Raw genomic sequence first — 14,581 nt, forward strand, 5'->3', positions numbered from 1 at the left:
TGACGCCAAAAGCAAATTACTGCTACATTGTGATGCCTTTCGGTCTCAAGAATACGGGAGCTACTTATCAAAGGCTAATGAATAAAGTCTTCTCAGATCACATCGGAAAAATCATGGAAGTCTATGTGGACAACATGTTGATAAAGACACAAAGCGAAGAGACATTATTGTCCGACCTGGCTCAAGTGTTCGACACTATAAAGAAGCACGACATGCGACTCAATCCTACAAAATGCACCTTTGCAGTAGAAGTGGACAAATTCTTAGGTTTCATGCTCACACAAAGAGGAATTGAAGTGAATCCAGACAAATGCCAGGCCATACTCAACATGAAGAGCCCAACTTGTGTCAGAGAGGTACAACAACTCAATGGGAGATTGGCAGCCTTATCCAGATTCTTAGCGGGATCAGCGATAAGATCTCTCCCCTTCTACGCAACTTTAAGGAAAGGAAAAAATTTTGAATGGACAAAGGAATGCAAGCAAGCCTTCCAGGATTTCAAAAACTTCCTAGGACAACCACCTATTCTAACTCGACCACGAAAGGAAGAACCACTCACATTGTACCTTGCGGTAGGAAGTCGGGCAGTAGCCTCAGCACTGGTTCGGGAGGACGACAAAGGGCAACAACCTGTATACTTCATTAGTAAAGCGCTACAGGGATCCGAGCTAAACTACCAAAAAATAGAAAAGTTTTCCTACACTCTCATACTGACATCTCGACGACTTCGCCCGTACTTCCAGGCTCACACCATTAAGGTTCGAACCGACCAGCCCATAAAAGGGATATTGCAGAAAACAGATCTAGCAGGCAGAATTTTACAATGGGCAGTCGAGTTGTCTGAGTTCGACCTCCAATATGAAGCTCGAATAGCCATCAAATCACAGTACTTGGCTGACTTCATTGCGGAATTCACAGATACCCTGGAAACCCCCACAGAATAGAATCTCTACGTGGACGGTTCCTCGAATAAGACCGGAAGTGGCGCATGTGTGATAATAGAAAGCAACCAAGGAACCCAAGTTGAGCTTTCCCTCAAATTTGGGTTCCCGGCCTCAAACAACCAGGCGGAATATGAGGCGTTACTAGTTGGTTTGAAGCTGGCTAAGGAGGTTGGAGCTCAAAAACTCAACATCTTCAGCGATTCACAAGTAATCACCTAACAAATAACAGGGAGCTACCAAGCCAAAGATCCCACCATGAAAAAGTATTTGGATAAAACCAAGGAACAGCTCGGACAAGTCCGAGAATATAAGATCTGTCACATACCCCACGAACAAAATGCCCGAGCTGACGCACTCTCGAAACTAGCTAGCACCAAACCAGGGGGCAACAATAGAAGCCTCATCCAGGAAATGCTACAGAACCCATCAATCTCAGAAGAGGAAAAAGTCCTAGCCATAACAAGTCAGGACCAAGGATGGATGACTCCCATAATTAGCTACCTCAAAGTAGAAACTCTCCCCACAGATGAAAAGGAGGCAAAGAGGTTAAAGCGGGAGGCTCAATATTACACTATCATAAACAACACCCTATATAAGAGAGGTATCTCAATACCGTTGTTAAAATGTGTGCCGACCTCTAACACAAAGGAAGTTTTAGAGGAAGTACACAGCGATATTTGTGGTAATCATCTCGGAGCACAAGCTCTCACCAAAAAGGTACTCCGGGCGGAATTTTACTGGCCAACTCTACAAAAAGAAGCTACAGAGTTTGTAAAGACATGTCCCCCAAGCCAGAAACATGCCAACTTCCACATTGTCCCGCCAGAAAAACTCATCAGCGTAACTTCACCTTAGCCATTCGCAAAATGGGGACTCGACCTTCTCGGACCCTTTCCTCAGGAATCGGGACAAGTCAAATTCCTCATAGTTGGGATAGACTATTTTACAAAGTGGATCGAGGCAGAGCCCCTAGCCAACGCCACTGCTCAAAGAAGCCGGAAATTCTTATATAGAAATATTGTCACAAGGTTCGGAGTCCCGCACTCCATCACCACAGACAATGGCACTCAATTCACAGATGTAGGTTTCAGAAAACTAGCTGCCGACCTGAACATAAAACACCAGTTCACCTCCGTCGAATATCCTCAAGCCAATGGACATGCCGAAACTGCCAACAAAGTCATATTGGCTGGACTGAAGCAGAGACTGCAAGAAGCAAAGGGAGCTTGGGCCGAAGAACTCCCACAAGTCCTATTGGCATATCGAACAACACCACATTCTACCACAAACGAATCACCATTTCGATTAGCGTACGGAGTGGAGGCAATGATCCCAGTAGAGGTCGAGGAAGGGTTCCCTAGAGTGGTCCACTACAATGAACAAGCCAACTCTCAACTTCAAAGAGAAGAGCTCGACTTACTTCCAGAAGTCCAAGAAAGAGCTCGGATCAGGGAAGAAGCGCTAAAACGCCGAATGGCTTCAAGATATAACCAAAGGGTAGTACCAAGAAGTTTCGCTGAGAATGATCTCATCCTAATCTGAAATGATATTGGAACAACTCGACCTAGAGAAGGAAAGCTGGCAGCAAACTGGAAAGGACCCTACCGAGTTACAGAAGTACTTGGAAAGGGCTACTACAGACTGTCCGAACTCAATAGACGAGAGCTTCCCAGATCATGGCACGCATGCAACCTAAGAAGGTACTATAGCTAGAAGATCTCGTCATAGGGTGCACTCTTTTTCCTGAAAAGGTTTTTTAATGAGGCACCAAGTTGAGATCCAGAAATTATTCGACTAAAAGGGATGAAAAACTCCCGCATGTATATATTTGCATTTCCTTTTGAATAAAATATATTTTAGATATTCTACAAATTCTCAAGACGCATTAATCTGAAGCATTCATCGCCCGATTATAAAGCAACAGTTCGGCAGAAAGTGAAAAACAGATTCACTGCACGATCACGATGGAAGACCAATAAAGATGAAAACGCGATTCATCTAAAGGTCGACCAAACAAAGACAGAAACCACCTTCTACAAATCGGCAAAGATGAACACAGAATAATGTAAGAAGTTATCGAAAGTGATCCGAAAAAGAACCTGACGAGGTCTTATGGATTGCTAAATAATAACTTAAAGACTGCCCGACGTTAAGAAGTCAGACCAAGTCAATCCAAGTTATCAGCAAATTCCTGGAAAGAGGTCTGGCCAACCTATAAAAGAGGAATTGCTATAACTTAGAAGAGATCGACCTAACAAAGTCGGTCTCCTTCAGACAAGTTATAAAAGTAATCCCTGAAAGAGACCTGACAAAGGTCCAAGAAAGATGATTACAAAAATAACTTAGAAGAGATCGACCTAACGAAGTCAGTCCCCTACAAACAAGTTATAAAAGTAATCCCTGAAAGAGACTTGACAAAGGTCCAAGAAAGAGGATTACAAAAATAACTTAGAAGAGATCGACCTAACGAAGTCGGTCCCCTACAAACAAGTTATAAAAGTAATCCCTGAAAGAGACCTGACAAAGGTCCAAAAAAGAGGATTACAAAAATAACTTGGAAAAGGATGACATAAAGAAGTCGACCTCCTACAAAAAGAGTTATAAAGTAGTCTCTGAAAAAGACCTAACAAAGGTCTAAGACAGAGGACTGCAAAAGTAACTGGAAAGAGGACCAATGCAAAGAAATCGGCTATGGATCGATAGAGATACATGCAAGAAGCAAGAAAATCAAGAAACAAGTTGGAACCACCCCTTCACGACCACAAAGGATCTAGCCCAATTCAAAGAGGCCGAAGGCTCCGACATTTTCAAAAAATGCTAAGACAAACAAGCATGATATGAAATACAATATTATAAAGCTTCGGGGTCAGGATCAAAAGCATAAAAGCTACTTGTTGTTTTTTCAAAGATAGAAGTTGCTAAACAAGCAACCAAAAGGAATATCAATAGTCAGCAAAATATTCAAACTACAAATAAAGAGTTTCAAAGCCCACAAGTCGGGCTAACTACACAAATATCCAAAGAGAAATCAGCAAAGATCGGGAGCCTTCCCGGTAGCATCAGTACGGGGAGAAGGAGGCCGAGTCTGAATGGGGACAGCATCCACGGTTCCATCATCCCGGTTCAGAATCTGGCAATCCGGGTCAGACACAACTGGAGGAACTGAAGAGGCTGACACTTTGACAGAAGACACAGGGGGAGGTTCAACATCATCATCATCCTGGTCATCAGGGACAATCTTACCATCCCTCACAACATTATCCAGGCTGAAAAGAGTAAGGTCGGCCTCGGGAGCAATAATCCGAACCTGCTCCCTCAAGCTCTCATAGGCAGCAGTTACGCTGCCAACAAGATGACCTTGGAGCTCGGAGTAATCAGCTCGCGCATTCTCCAACTCCTCCCTCAGGTGCACCACCTCTCGATAAGATGTCACATAACTGTCCTTATGCCTCAATGCCGTGTACTCGGCCAACCGCACAGAAGCTGCCAGAGCAAGAGAACTCGCCTTTTCGTTCTCCAGATCCTTCTCCAACTTGGCTACCTTTACCTCAAGCTCTTCCTTCAGGCCCTTCATTCGGTCGAACTCCTATTTAGCCTCCTCCATAAACTCCTTGGTAGCATGGAGAGGAAGATTCTGAGCAGTTTGGTACAGGGTAGCCCCCATATATGCCATTTTAACACTGTTTCGGGTCATAAAATCCAGATGGTGAAGGATTGACACATAATCCATGGGGAGGGTACCGTAGGGACCGATTTGCTGATCTACGAATTCGATTGCATTAAAATTAGGGGCGTCAAGGTTAAAGGCCTCAATTGTTTTCTGTTTCTTATTGGGAGGAGCACCAGAAGCAATGGCAGAAGTCTGTGGAGGATCAGTCAGGCGAACTCGAGGAGTGGGGATCACTGATGCGCATAAACTAGTTATGCTACGATTAGGAAATTGCACGATCGGCAAAATTCCTTCCGGCAAGTGCACCGGTTATCGTCGTCAAGTAAAAACTCACAATAGAGTGAGGTCGAATCCCACAAGGATTGGTTGAGTGAGCAATTCAGATTAGAAGTGCGTTCTAGTTGAGCGGAATCAAGATTTGAGATGAGAATTGCGGAATGTAAAATTGGCGGGAAAAGTAAATGACAAGAAAATTAAATGGCTGAATCTTAAATTGCATGAATTAAAGAGCAGAATGTAAATTGCTGAAATTAAAAGGGAATGGGGGTGATTGCAAGAATTGAATTGCAGAATGTAAAGAGAAAGTGGAAATCAGAAATGGGGAATTCATTGGGTTTAGGAGATATTGAAATCTCCGAATCAAAACATGTATATCTCTTCCTCAACCAATGCATTCATTGAATTTTGCTTGGCAATCTTATATGATTGGATCCCAATTCCTTGGCTCACCAATGCTCTCTAAAAACAAACAAATTCCCAATCCCTTGGTTTAAATGTTCATAAGAAGAGATGATGCTTGATCACTGATTATACCACACAATTTCATGAACCACAATTTGGTAGGATTACATGTCACAATATCCATCCAAACCCCAATCCAATCCACTGTGAGAAAGCTTCTCTAGCATGAATCCTTCATTCCTTTCCCAAGGCTCCGAAGGATTCCAAGTATGAGTAGTTTCTTTCCCAAGACAACTACTCAATGGAATTAGATCGAGAAGCTTTCTAACAAAATTCAAGAGAAAAGATTGAAGAAGAAGATAAACTATTATTGATTCATTGAATTACAATAGAGCTCCCTAACCCAATGAAAGGGGGTTTAGTGAATCATAGCTCTGAATTCAATTACAAAGAAAAGGAAACTAGCTAAAAGTGAAAGTAAAAGTTTTTTCTCTAACTTAACTTCTATCCTATTTATACACTTTCTATATTGAGCTTCAGTTGTGCTTCTTGGGCTTTGAGGCCTCTCCTTGCTTTCCTTTTGCCTTGGGTTTATGATCCATAATTTTGATGAGGTTGTTGATCCAAATCCTGTAACATTTATTGAGCCAACTTAGTGATAATCAAATAATGACACATGACTCAATAAATTGAGATTTCAAACTCATCAATCCTTCAGGCCCAATCCCATAAACCATGATATTCAATTGGGTTTCATACCAAAGTACGTTTAAGTTAATAATTGTGCTCAAAGACTAACTTAAATCACAATATTTTTGGCCCAGAAACCTTTTTCAAGAGTGGCGTTTAAGTTGCAGTTTAAGCTTAAACTGCAACTTAAACGCCAGACACTTCCAGTGAGGCCATTTGTAGAAGCACGTTTAAGCTTCAGTTAAGGTTAAACTGAAGCTTAAACGTGGAAATGGAAGAAGGTAGCCCTGGAGAGTCATGTAGTCGAACACGTTTAAGCTTCAGTTTAAGGTTAAACTGAAGCTTAAACGTGGAGATAGGAAGGGCAGCCCTGGAGGTCGAACACGTTTAACCTCCAGTTTGAGGTCAAACTGGAGGTTAAACGTGGAAAAGGGTGGAGGCATACTGGAGGTCGAACACGTTTAACCTCCAGTTTGAGGTCAAACTGGAGGTTAAACGTGGAAGCTTAGAATGGTGGCCCTGGAGGTGTCGAACACGTTTAACCTCCAGTTTGAGGTCAAACTGGAGGTTAAACGTGGAGATGGAGAGAGCAACCCTGGAGTAGAAAAGCTATCGAACACGTTTAAGCTCCAGTTTGAGTCAAACTGGAGCTTAAACGTGGAATGGCTCCCTGGTACTCTTCCTGGTTCTGGCGTTTAACCTCCAGTTTGAGGTCAAACTGGAGGTTAAACGTGGAACTCCTCCCTGGGTGGCATACTCATTCTGGCATTTAACCTCCAGTTTGAGGTCAAACTGGAGGTTAAACGTGGAATGCTCCTTAAGTGAGGCTTTTCATTCTGGCGTTTAACCTCCAGTTTGAGGTCAAACTGGAGGTTAAACTTCAATCCCAGCATTTCTTATCCTTCATGATTTTGGCGTTTAAGCTCCAGTTTAGGCTTAAACTGGAACTTAAACTCCACATGTGATATTCAAGCTTCCTTTATTGATTTTGTTGCTTCCTTGCTTAGCCTCTTCTTCCCTGAAATCATCCAAACAATTGCATCAAAGTCTTGCAAAATTTCATGAGAAATCTTTCATTCATAGCATTTAAGTAATATAACTAAAACTCATGGAATTTGCATCAAAATTATATTGTTTGGATGGTTCATTACTTTGTTCTTCATTTAACCATTTTTGGTTACTTTAAGCTCAAGAAAATGCATAAAACTACTAAAACTAACAGAAAAATGCTAGTGAAACTAGCCTATGATGCCTTGGCATCACAACACCAAACTTAATACTTGCTTGTCCCTAAGCAAGTCCTGAGTTATTTGAGAAGAAAGTATGAAACAGAAAGCAATTACATTGGCTATATTAGCAAGCATTTGAAGTTCATCAGAAGGGTTTTATGCAGAAAGTTGCAGCATCACTTTTTCATACTTATCAGGTAGGATTATCACTTTTTCATTGCATCCATCAAACATTGCTATGGCCTCTTGTTATTCTTATGTCTTTGGCACTTTTCTCTTCTTTGTTTTTCTTTTCTTTTTCTTAGAGCTTCTTTTGCTCCTTGTTTGCTTAGTGTCATGTGTTGCACAAGCCTTTGGCATTTTCTTTTTCTTATCAGTGCACTACACATATCCACTTTAGGCATTTAAGTTCACATTTCTTCTTGAGACATTGGTGCCCAGCACCTCTTTGTGTGACTAAATGTTTTGTATTTAGGTTGCTCTTGATAATGGACTTTTGGTTGATAATCCCGGGTTAGTTAACCCAAGTTACCAAGTGTTGAAACACTCCTCAGAACCTATTCATCCAAGCATATCCTTAATACATAAACACCACAGGCATTTGTCTCAGAAGTTCAAACCATTGGTACCTAGCTTATTTTCTCAATTTTTTTGCTTTTTGGTTGCCTTTTTCCGTGGCTTTTTCTTTTTCTTTTTCTTTCTTTTTCATGGCCAAAGACATTTATTCATCAAGATCCATAGACAATTTTCACTTTCTACATAAAAAATGATAATTCTACACTCTAATTTTAGTGATCTGACTAAACAATCAAGCATGCATACCACCACTTAATTCTACTTGATTTGTCACTAATTTAGCCAAGTTACTTTTGTTCAAACTTTTTCTTTTATTTTTGGAAACAGAACAAGCATGGCACGCACTTGTTTAAGAAGGTGAAGTTATATCCAAACATCCAGGCATTCACTTTATTCAAAGCACTTAACAAACACACATACTAAAAAAAAACAACTCATAAAAAAAACTCCACATAACACTTAAATGACTTATGATGAAAACACGTTCATAAAGACAATTCACCAATTATCATTTGATTATTAAGGAACGAGACCACCTCTTATTTATTGCTTGGTTCTTCTTAATTCTTGGGATCCTGCTTCTTCTTGCTTCCTGCCTCTTTTTGACCACTTGTGCCTCCCTTGTCTTTTCTTATGAGCTTTTTCCAGAATCCAGCCTTTTTCATCGTTTCTTCCACTCCTTTTTCAAGGATCATTGCCTTGTTTATTTCTCCTTCTTTCCTCCCTTTGAAATACTCATCATAAGCTGGGAATGCTGGGTCCATCTTGTGTAGATGTTCCCCTATGTAGTTAAGCTTGATTTGCGAACTGATGTTGTAATCAGCTTGGACTGAGTATCTTGCATTCTGTAAAGTGGTGGCTTCCTTGATTGCCAAGACATTGGCATCTTGGTGTTGGCATATGTGGCTGAAGGATTCCTGTAAGTGTAAATTTTGTTCCCTTTGCAGATCGAAGAATCTTGATTCAAAGTTCCTTTGCATATCCATCATTTTTAGATGAAAGTCCTCTTGTCTCTCCTGAGACCTCATGTATTGTTGAGACATTCCTTCCATGATTTCCTGCATTCTGCTCATATCCATGGGGTCTCTGGGAATTCGTTGTCTTCTTTCAGGAGTTGCTTGCTCTTCTTGCTCTTCTTCTCTATCTTCTCCTTCCTGTCTTTCTTGTTCTGCTTCTTGCTCGGCTTCCACTTGTTGCCCTTCTTCATTTCTTCTTCTTGTATGTCTTGGAGGAGTTGGGCCAAGAGTCATTCTGTGCGCAGTTATGGCCAGTCCAGGATATAGCCAATTAGGTCTTTCATCCTCAAGTGGTACTTGGGCATCGATGCATAGTCTAATGATAGTGCTAGGGAAGTGGAGCCAGGATTCAGGGTCACTTTTCTCACTAAACTCTTGTATCTGTTCAGCAATGAGTTTATGAACTTTGATCTCTCCTCCAACCATAATGCAATGTAGCAAGATGGCTCTTTTAGGGACTATTTCTGAAGAGTTTGCAGTGGGTAGGATGGATCTCCTAACTATTGCATACCACCCTTTAGCTTCAGGTGTTAGGTCTCCCCTTCTCAAGACTCTTGGAGCCCCTCTTGTTTTTCTCACCCATTCAGCTCTGATGGCACAAAGGTCTTCAGCAATAGTTGTATAGTCAGGTTCTCCTATCATCCTTTCTTCATAACTTGCTTGGCTGAAATGTATGTTTTTCAGGCCAAGAGTTTTCATGATTGCTTTGGGACTGAAGTCAACTTCCACCCCTCTCACATAGCTTTTGTATGTGGGGTTCTTGGTTTGATCCTCCCGTACTGCATTTGCATAAAACTCTTTCACCAAGTTGATGTTGATTCTAGTGATTGGCTTAGTTAGACGCTCCCACTTCCTCTTTTTGATCTTTTCCCAAACACCTGGGAACTCATCCTTTTCAAGGTCAAAGGGAACCTCAGCTAGTACCGTTTTAGGTCTCATCCATTCGGCTTGAATCTCATGGAACACTGATCTGTATCTCCATGCATCGAATTCCCTGTTTTCCTCCATTGGCTGCTTGTCTTTTCTTCTTTTGTGGCTAGATGAAGCTGCCATTGGTTTTTTTTTTTTTTAGTTTTGGTAAGTGACAAGCTAAAGTTGACAAGGTGAAGCAAGAAGTGTTGTTGGAGGTGTGGTGAGGTTGTTTTCGGAAAGAGATAGTTATGCTATGATGAAGGAAAATGTGTATGAAGGAGAATTGGTGGTGTGGGACTCATTCCCCAAGTGGTTCTTTATAGTGCCCATGAGTGAAAAATGAACGGCTAGGGTGGTTTGTGAAGGGTGGCTTGATGGTAAATATATGAATTGTAGATAAGGACGATTGGCTTTTCATTTTCTTGGAAGTATTCTGGATGCATTAGGTTGTACATGTAGCTTTCTTTTCTTGCAGAACTTCCTTTTCCCATGTGTTAGTTTCAAAGATTTGTGAATTTTCTTTTTGACCAAGCACGTACCTCCCTTTGTCTTTTTCCTCCATTTTTGTCTTTTCTTTTGTACCTGCACAAACAAACAAATTTGCTATCATTTTTCGGTCCATGTGAATTATGAATAGTATTTGCACATGTAAATCAATGCTTGTCTTTATGAGCTTATAGCCGTGACTTCTACATGTATGCACACTTATTATTTGGACACCAAACTTAGTGTTTGGTTAAGTCTCCTGATGACATGAAATCCATATTGGTTGTCCTTAATGAGTGTGCATAATTCTAATAAATCATAGTCACCTTGGCTCTTTGATTCTAAACAAAGTGACTACCCTAAGTAATTGAAACCAAAGTATTAAAACATGTGAATGGTATACTTGTCATGAATTTTGAAATCCAGAGGAACTTCTTGCTTTTCATAAACTGTGTTCAAAAAGAACACCAAACTTAATGTTTGGTTGTGCACCTTGAATGAAAGATGGAATTCAATTTGAGTAAAATTTGGGAGTGCCATCAGGCACACCAAACTTAGAGACCAATTGTAATTTACATGCAAGGTTTAGTGCACTTAATCAATAGTTGTCCTGAGGATTCAAGTTCATGCATAAGAAACCATGCTTTATTAGATGTAAAGCAAAGCACTAAAGATTAAGGATACTAAAAACATGGGTTGCCTCCCATGAAGCGCTTCTTTAACGTCACTAGCTTGACGGTTGTCCCTTGTTAGGGTGGATTGTAGTGCTTGACGTCCTCTCCTCTCACTATGAAAACGTCCCCACTTGATTCATTCATGACCTCTAAATGTTCCATAGAAAGAACTTTCCTGATTGTGAACACTTGAGGGAGCTGGGAAGGAATGGTCTTGAGGCCAGGTGGGATTGGCAGATAATGACTTGATATCACGTTATCTCCCGGAGAAAAACCTTCAGTGGGAATTTTCTTGTTTCTCCATCCTCTTGGCAATCTCCCTATCACTCTTCCCTTTCTCTTGAGGATTTCTTCATTGACCTTTATGTCAGGAGGATCCTTCTGATCTGTTTCCACTGATTCTTGTGGCTCTAACTCTTGCAACTCTTGTTTGCCTTCCAATGACTGTTTTAGAGTCTCAGCTGCTGGATTACTTTCCTCCAAACACGGATGGCTACTATCATCTTTAGGCTTTTCAGGTTCTGGTTCAGGCTCAGATGCAGGTTTGAAGACTTTGAAAATGAGCTGTTCATCATGTATTCTCAGAATTAGCTCTCCTTGTTCTACATCTATGAGCGCTCTAGTAGTGGCTAGAAATGGTCTGCCCAGAATGATAGGGTGTAAGTAGCTTTCCTCCATGTCCACAATGACAAAGTCTATGGGGAAATAATAATCCCCCACTTTCACCAGCACATTTTCAACTACCCCTTCAGCTTGCTTCTGAGTTTTGTCAGCCAGTTGTATGATTACATCAGTGGATCTCACCTCATTCAGTTGTAGCCTCTTCATAAGAGTTAGAGGCATCACGTTTATGCTAGCTCCTAGATCACAGAATCCTCTGTCAATTTTTGTTTCCCCTATGATGCAAAGGATATGAAAACTTCCTGGGTCCGTTTTCTTAGAGAGTGTGTCCTTCTTGATGAGAGCACTGCATTCTTTGTTCATTGTTACCGTTTGTCCTCCCTTCAACACTCTTTTCTTGCTTAACAATTCCTTTAAATACTTGATGTGTGTGGGCATTTGATGAAGAATCTCAAGAAAGGGAATATTGACATGAAGAGAGTTAAATGTCTCTAGAAACCTTGAATAGGTTTTCCTTTTTTCACCTCCTCCTAACCTCTCAGGAAATGGTGCTTTTGGTTGGTATACTTCCATCATGCCTTTTTGCAGTTCCTTGGCTTGCTCAGTTCCACCTTCTTGCTTAACTTCTTCCACACCTTCCTTCAAAATTTCTGGTTCCTGCTCTGAGGGCCTGATTCCTTCTTCTTCTGAGACTTCCTTCATTATGGTGATGGCTTTGCATTCTTCCCATCTTACTCTCTTTTGTTCCCCTTTAGGATTCTTTTCTGTGTCACTAGGGAACACTGCAGTTGATTTGGGTGCCTGTTGAGATAGCTCTCCTACTTGAGATTCCATCCTTTTGAGTTTTTCACCATGGTTTCTTAAGGTAGTTCTCACATCATCCCTGAAGCTCTTCAGTTCAATGATGTCTTGACTCATGGTTGCCATAATTCCTTCTATCCGGTTTAATTGATCTTGAAATTGTTGGTTCGGATTAGGCTGGGTATGTTGATTATTTTGGCCATGATATGATGATTGGGGGTAGGTGCTTTGTGTGGCTTGGTATGATCTTTGGTTGGAGTTTTGGTATGTGGAATTGTTATGTTGGTTGTGGTTGTAAGGTTTGTGATTTTGTGGTTGGGTTTGTTGGTTTCCCCACCCAAAGTTTGGGTGGTTTCTCCAGCCTGGGTTGTAAGTGTTGGAATGTGGATCATATGATTGCCTTTGTTGGTTTCCCACATAGTTAACCTCATCCCAATCACCTCCTTCAATGCCTACCTCCTCTTGATCTTGTGTGTGTATTGCAGCTACTTGCTTTGTTTCTAATTGCCTGGTAAGCTCTGCTAGTTGCTTGGCAAACACCTTGTTTTGGGCTAGAATTGTATCAACATGGTTCAGCTCCATGACTCCCTTAGTGTTGTGCCTTTCTGATGCATAGTAGTACTCATTTTCAGCCACTGTCTCGATCACTTCAATGGCTTCTTCCACAGTCTTTTTCCTGTTCAATGAACCTCCTGATGAATGGTCTACAGCCTTCCTTGATTCATAAGAGAGCCCATCATAGAAGATGTGCAGTTGCACCCAATCATGGAACATGTTTGGTGGGCATTTCCTTGTCAAGTCCTTGAATCTCTCCCATGCCTCGTAGAGAGTTTCACCATCTTGTTGTCTAAAAGTCTGAACCTCAGATCGAAGCCTATTGACCTTTTGTGGAGGGTAGAAACGTGCCAGAAACTTGCTTTCCACCTCATCCCATGTTGTTAGACTCCCCCTTGGGAATGATTCCAGCCACTTAGCTGCTTTGTCCCTAAGTGAAAATGGGAACAAAAGCAGTTTATAGGCATCTTCCTGGACTCCATTGGACTTCACAGTGTCACAAATTCTCAGGAATTTTGTGAGATGTTGGTTTGGGTCTTCATTAGCACTTCCTCCAAAGGAACAATGATTTTCCACAAGTGATATTAGCTGTGGCTTGAGCTCAAAATTGTTGGCCTGAATGGGTGGTTTCTGGATGCTACTACCACAATTCCCAGAGGTTGGGTTTATGTATGAACTAAGAACCCTCCTCTCAGGGATGGCATCGTTTCCATCAGCTCTCTCATGGTTGTGAACTTCTCTATCCATGTTGAGATCTAAAGCTTCCTCAAAATTGTCCTCAGATTCTCCTTCAGATTCCTCTTCTCCCACTACTCTCTTCCCTCTTGCTTCCCTTCTAAGTCTATGAAGGGTCCTCTCTGGTTCGGTATATGGAGGAGTTGATGTCTCTCCTCTCCTACCTGTCATACAAGAACACAGCTCAAACACAAACAAGTGAAATACTCTTGGTTAATGGAAGAGTATGGTTAGCTCAATTGAGGAATTAATTCAAACAGTTAGTGAGTCAGTGAGTTAGTTGCATGAATTTAAAGGCATAAAGAAGGAAAGCATGTAACCAAGTGCAGAAATTAAAATTCAACAAGTATCTAGAACAGAATTAACAAAGCAAGAGAAAATTGCTCAATCTAGTTAGCTTCCAATTTGAGAATTGTCAATCGAAAACCAATCCCCGGCAACGGCGCCATAAACTTGATGCGCATAAACTAGTTATGCTACGATTAGGAAATTGCACGATCGGCAAAATTCCTTCCGGCAAGTGCACCGGTTATCGTCGTCAAGTAAAAACTCACAATAGAGTGAGGTCGAATCCCACAAGGATTGGTTGAGTGAGCAATTCGGATTAGAAGTGCGTTCTAGTTGAGCGGAATCAAGATTTGAGATGAGAATTGCGGAATGTAAAATTGGCGGGAAAAGTAAATGACAAGAAAATTAAATGGCTGAATCTTAAATTGCATGAATTAAAGAGCAGAATGTAAATTGCTGAAATTAAAAGGGAATGGGGGTGATTGCAAGAATTGAATTGCAGAATGTAAAGAGAAAGTGGAAATCAGAAATGGGGAATTCATTGGGTTTAGGAGATATTGAAATCTCCGAATCAAAACATGTATATCTCTTCCTCAACCAATGCATTCATTGAATTTTGCTTGGCAATCTTATATGATTGGATCCCAATTCCTTGGCTCACCAATGCTCTCTAAAAACAAACAAATTCCCAATCCCTTGGTTT

At 41.1% G+C, this 14,581-nt stretch overlaps 1 non-coding gene across 1 annotated transcript; it reads left to right on the forward strand.

Annotated features, from left to right (window-relative positions):
- The first annotated feature begins 13,072 nt into the window (after positions 1–13,072).
- LOC112781862 (small nucleolar RNA R71) lies at positions 13,073–13,176 on the forward strand. The gene has a single exon (XR_003192614.1). It is a non-coding gene; the product is annotated as a small nucleolar RNA R71 (small nucleolar RNA).
- The last annotated feature ends 1,405 nt before the right edge of the window (positions 13,177–14,581 follow it).

Source organism: Arachis hypogaea, chromosome 19 (genome assembly GCF_003086295.3).
Source record: "Arachis hypogaea cultivar Tifrunner chromosome 19, arahy.Tifrunner.gnm2.J5K5, whole genome shotgun sequence".
Classification (NCBI taxonomy): Eukaryota; Viridiplantae; Streptophyta; class Magnoliopsida; order Fabales; family Fabaceae; genus Arachis; species Arachis hypogaea.